The sequence below is a fragment of the Zalophus californianus genome, chromosome 7 (assembly GCF_009762305.2).
Source record: "Zalophus californianus isolate mZalCal1 chromosome 7, mZalCal1.pri.v2, whole genome shotgun sequence".
Lineage (NCBI taxonomy): Eukaryota > Metazoa > Chordata > Mammalia > Carnivora > Otariidae > Zalophus > Zalophus californianus.
The window spans coordinates 92,144,897-92,151,356 of NC_045601.1; positions in this window are offsets into that span (position 1 = coordinate 92,144,897).

The window sequence follows — 6,460 nt, forward strand, 5'->3', positions numbered from 1 at the left end:
AAAGGGAACTCTCCTGCATGTTGGTGGGAATGCAAATTGGTGCAGCCACTCTGGAAACCAGTGTGGAGATTCCTCAAAAAGTTAAAAATAGAACTACCCAAGACCCAGCAATTGCACTACTAGGTATTTACCCAAAGAATACAAAAACATAAATTCAAAGGGATACATGCACCCCGATGTTTATAGCAGCATTATCTATAATAGCCAAATTATGGAAACAGCCCAAGTGACCATCAGCTGATGAATGGATAAAGAAGTGGTATATATACACAATGGAATATTGGTCAGCCACAAAAAAGAATGGAATCTTGCCATTTGTGATGATGGATGGAGCTAGAGTATATTATGCTAAGCAAAATAGGTCAGAGAAAGACAAATACCATACGATTTTGCTTATATGTGGAATTTAAGAAACAAAACAGATGATCATAGGGAAAAAAAGAGGTAAACCAGGAAACAGACCCTTAACTCTAGAGAACACGCTGATGGTTACCAGAGGGGAGATTAAACAGGTGATGGGGATTAAGGCGTGCACTTGTGATGAGCATGGGGTGTGGTATGGAAGTGCTATATTGTATACCTGAAGCTAATAAAACACCGTATGTTAACTGGAATTTAAATAAAAAACTTTAAAAAATATGAAAAAAAGAGAGAAAGTAATAGGAACAATTTTATGAAATAATCTTGGAATGGAAAAAAGCACAAAAATGGAGCAAGACACAAAGCCTACCTACATTAGAAAAAGACTGATAAATGTACTCACAGTTTTAAAAAGTTACAAATAAAAATAAAAACAAAAGCTAAAGACAAAAGAGAAAGGCTCATTTTCTTTACTATATAAGAAGCTCTTATCTTTAAATAAAGAAAGCAGGAGACTTGCATAGTCAATTCACAGAAAAAAAAGCTAGGTAAAGCTCACTCATAATTAAACCTATGCAAATTAAAGCAACAAAACTCATTTATCATGTCCTTTGAAAAAAATGAGCTTGATCATACCCAAATTTGACAAGGGTATGAGGAAATAGGTGAGACATATATTTCTGCTAGTTATATATTTCTGTTAACTTTTTGAAGGGCAATTTTGCACTATCTGTGCAATAGAAAAGGCACATAGTTCTGACCCAGCAATGGTACTGTTAGGAATTTACCCCATTGATGTATTTGTAACCATATGTCAAAGCACACACACATAACACATCATCTATAATATCAAAATATTGGAACCTACTGGATATCAATACTGAGTACATGAATATTAGTAATCTACATGAGTGGAATTCCATGGATTCCATATAAAAGGATGAAGCAAATCTGCACATGCTGATTTGGAAATATCCTCATGATATATTTTTGGGAGGAAAAAGTATGAGTTTCAGGAGACAGTACATAACACAATGTATGTATTATGCTCCCATTTGTGTAAACAAAATAATAACAAAAATGTCCTGAGTGTAGACTATATGCCAAGACTTATACTAATCGCTTTACAAATTTCAACATCAAAGCAATGCTTACCTCCCCATACTGAGGATTAAAAAGGATCTGTAATTTTCCCAAAGTTATGCAGGTGGCCAAAGCCATTTACTTGAATTAAGTTCCGGTCTCAGTATATAATTGCTAAGGTTGTTGGGGTCAACTGTTTAGGAATGTTCCTGAAATTTAATAAATTGCAGTTACAGAAAGAACATGGGCACAACCTCCACCGAGAATTTCATATAAAAATGAGAGTTCATTCTATATTTCTTACCATATCTTATTTGCATATCTATGGTAGTTTCCTCTTTTTGGGGGAGGGAGCACGCACATTGGTACCTCTTTCCTTTAAAAACATAATAGTCCATTTTTGGAATGTAGCTTCTTAGAATTAGTTTAGGATCTTCTAACAGTCATATAGAGTAAGGTACTTTGGGCAGGGGAGACTGGGCTCTCACTCACAAGACAAAGCAGTGGTCTCTTGCGGACCTACATGGGTTCCTTACCTTTGACACCAGATGTCTTGTTTTTCTCATCTTGAGATGATGCATTTGCTGTAGGGCATCAAGTAAGGCTCAAGGGCTTTTACACCGAAGTGCTTCATCAGCTCAGCAACACTCACTAACACTTCTTAAACCGAAAGGGCAATTATTTCTTGCCTTTTCTTTCTTCTTTTTCCCTTATGCATAATTCATGCAAGACTATTCGTCTGTTTATCATGCTACTCTATGATCTAACTGAAGATTAGAAATGAGAAAATAAAACTCTGTCAGTCATAGATTCAGAGATAATCTTTTGCTTTTAAACATAATCAATTTATTTTGTTCCCTGAATTGAAAGTGTCAGAATTTTGAAATCTGAAATATCCTCGTTAGGAAAGCAGTACAATAATGGTGAATAACAATGGTGTTTAAAACTAGTAGCCTTACAAATGGATTTGCAACTAGGAGTAGAGAGCAAGATATTTTTCTAACACTCCTAAATTAAACTTTTACAATAACTTAAAAAATGAGTCATGAAAATGGATGACCTAGATTAGTTAGAGTATGGGTTGAGCTGTGAGAACAAAGATACTCTAGGTTGGAGGGACTCCAGCCAGCCAGCACTATGGCCCTCTTTCAGTAAGCGGTCCAGGGTGGGTAAGTGGCCTCAGGCTGATGGGTCACTCTTCCATCCCCAAAAATGCTGCCCTCAAAACTACTGCAGCCCTTTCTAGCTGCCAGAAGAAGGAAAGAAAGGAAGGGGAGGAGAAGCAATCTCAAAAGGCAGGTGATACAGGAATTGCACATTTCTCTTCCTTGAAGAGTCCGTTGGCCACACATACCTCTGAGGAAGGCTGGGAAATGTGGTTTCCATGTGGGCGGCTATGTGTCTCACTGAAATGTTAATATCACATGCACACAAAAGAGAAGAACAGATGGGGGCAGGGAGAAACAGTCAGTCTGTTACATGTACCTTTAATTATTTTATAACTTTAAAATTCATTTTACAATTGCATATAAATTCTAAAGAGGTGGAGATCAATAAAGCATAACTTAAAACTGCTACAATACAAATTAAGATGCATTTTAGCTCTAAGCATTTAGTTTAAATGTGCTTTTACTTAGGGTGTTGAGTAATTAAAGTTAAAATGTCAGGAGTCAATAGTTTAATCTAAGTCATTTGTAGAAGGGCCTATAAGACAAGCTACATTACCCCCTCTTCATTGTAAGAATTCTACAACCGAAAATTCATTCCATGTTCTTAAACTTTAAAAATTCTGTTACCTCTGAGCAAGTTTCTTCATTTAGTCATTCAAGAATCTCTAAATAGGGACACCTGGGTGGCTCAGTTGGTTAAGCGTCTGCCTTCAGCTCAGGTCATGATCCCAGCATCCTGGGATCGAGCCCTACATGGGGTTCCCTGCTCAGCAGGGAGCCTGCTTCTCCCTCTCCCTCCTCTGCCCCTCCCCCTGCTTGTGCTCCCTCCCTCTCTCTCTGTCAGATAAATAAATAAAATCTTTAAAAAAAAAAGAATCTTTTTTTTAAAGTAGGAAAAAAGAATTTTTCCTACTTTCCAAGGCCACATAGATTTTTCCTGTTTCTAATACTTCCGGAAATGTTATTATTTCATTGTTAACATTGTGTCTATATTCTTGGAGTTAGATCTGACATGGACTGTTGGGCGTGGAGAGGATGTGACTACCAGTTGATCCTCCCCCGGGCAGTGGGAAGTTCCTCCCTCTCTCAGGTCCTTACGATACCTGCTCTGCTTTTCTTCCTTGCACTGGAAGCTGCCCCAAGGATACAGCCTGCAGATAGTGAGGGGTTGTTCAGACTTTCTGGATGCTATATGTGGCCGAACCCAGGAAAGGTCTCTACATAAACTTTTAAGATTCTGGTAGGCAGGTGCAGAGATTTACTGGTCTTGCAGCTGCCCAAGACAAGCCTCGTATGCAAGTATGCTTGCTTTATTCATCCTGCCACCTACCAATCTGGAGCATTCTATCTCTTTCATCGGTCTCTTCCTATCCTCCTTATGAGGGCCGGTTTGCGAAACAACACAGACCTTAAAACTTTTGCTCAAATGAATTCGCTGTTGTGCATCTAAATAGGGTGCTGTAATTACTGTAGCCACTATTGTCAAGTTACTGCCGGAAGTACCAGTAGAGATACACGAAGCTGGATATTTTAAAGAAAAATGGCAGGATATATACATTTCAGAGTTGTTCAGTGTTTTGAATATGGGCTCAGAGTTATATTATTTTTTCTATGTTTTCTGCCCCATACTGTGCTAACTTGAAAGAGTAAAGGGTGCTTGGGATTTGGTTTATCAGAACAGATATAGACACAGTGGGCCAGACTGACAATTCACAGACCTTTTGGTGATAGAAAGCCCTAGATTAATCAGGAATGTTTAAGAAGCTTGAGAGCATTCTAGAAAACATGTTTATTTAACTCTTTCTCTGCAGAAAGATATTATTTTTTCATTCTTTGTTGCTGTAGATGTTAAGACTATGTACCTTTAATTTTTGTGATTTTTAAAAATAATAGAATTGTGAACTTCTCATTAACTTGTCTTCAGGTTAAATACATTTCATGTAGCTTATGCTTGCCATTAGGGCTAAGAACCTAACTACACTTGGAATAGAACCTACATTAGACTACAATAGACTTACATTGCAAAATTTTTCGATTAGAATTCTTCTGATAATACTTCACACATTCCGTAGCCATCTATATGCTAATATTTCCAACAAATTATTAGATGCTATTTCTACATAACCTTTTTTTCAACAAATGACCTGTCATGTTCATAATGGCCTCAATTTTTGGTGGCAGTTTTAATTTTATCTAGCAAAAAATTGAAGGCCTATAAAGAAACTAATTACATAGTTTCACAGTTAATAATATGGTTTCTAGTTTTAAGACTTGTAATGTGCAAATTTATCTGGTTAAATTTTCTAAGCTCCAAGGCCTTTTTTTTTTTTAAAGCATGTGCAAATGTTTTAGAAGCAACATAGAAGTTTTCATACCATGGATTTAGAAACATTAAATGTTGATTTTCTATTACTGTTATTGATTTTTTTTGTTAAGCCTAAACTTTATTTTTGTTATACACTCATGTCTTATTAAGTTTCTCTCTTTGAAGAATTAATCGCTCTCCAGAAGAAAGGCATATCAGCTGAAAAGTTTGTGTGAGTTGTTTACTAATAACAAATAACATTACCTATCTGAAACCTTGGGATTTTAAACAATAGGACTCTTAAGGCATACTGTTTTTCTGACTAATGACCATTGATTGCCATGCCGGTGATGCAAAGGAAATCCATGATGTGGAGAGTTATTTCATCAGCATCTAGGTGATCTTAACAAAGACCCGATTAAAAATAAATAAATTGATACAAAACTTGATATCATTTGATACAATTTTAAGAAATAAATATTTAAAAACATATTAAAATGTAGAAGGACTTTTAGAAATTTTCGGTTGATCCTACCCTTGATAACTAGAAGAAAGGATTTAAAACAGGAAAAGCAAATTAACAGAGGAAAGGCTCTTAGAAAACAAGAGATTCACAATAGGGACACTGAGAGAAATATCTATGAGGAAAAACTATTGAGGAAAAGGAAGAAAAATAAGGAGTTTGAAATAAAGTCGAGGTTTACTAAACTCTTAGGTTTAGATATTCTGGCAAATGTTTTCTTTAACATACAGAGATCTGAGTGTTCCTACATTTATCTTCTGATCATAGAAGAACTCTGTCATTCATATGTCCATCTGCAGATGCAGGATTTCCATATTGACACCAGGAAGGCTCTAAGCACATCTCGTCAACTTGTTATTTTGCTTTCCAAATCTAATCTGAAAATATGCTTTCCTCCATTCTGTTCCCTTAATTGCTTTCTCTCATAATTGGTTTGGTGAATGAACAACTTAAATGTATTCATTGCGTATGGCATTGCACTACTTTACATAATTTATATGATTATCCATTACATTATTTAATTATTTTTCTCATTTTATTTCATAAGGCTTTTGGGGCACAGCTTAGTTGAAAGACATATTCAAAAAAGCTCACACACACTGTTTTTTAATGTCAAATTACTGTTTCCATTAAGTTTAATGGTCCTTAAGAGAAATTGACTTTTGAATATACAAAACTATTTTATCATTTTGACTGAAATAGTTTTAATTTGAGCACTTTGTTGTCTGCAGTGCACTGAATGCTTGCATGATTGGGCTTAACTGTACATGCACACTCAGTGGACCTATCATAGAGCGAATTGTGTGTTTTATCATTCATTCTCATTACTACTGGTTGACTTTTGCATTTCAGACTCCAACAAGGATAGTGTTGCTAAATGACTGTAGCATATTGATTCAGAAGTCAATTTTCTAGTCCTTGAGAATTTCAGAAACAAACCCTATTCCTCTTCAACATAAGGAACTTAGAGACTGAAATCTCACATTACTTACCCTGTCATAATACTGTAAATGTAGTATA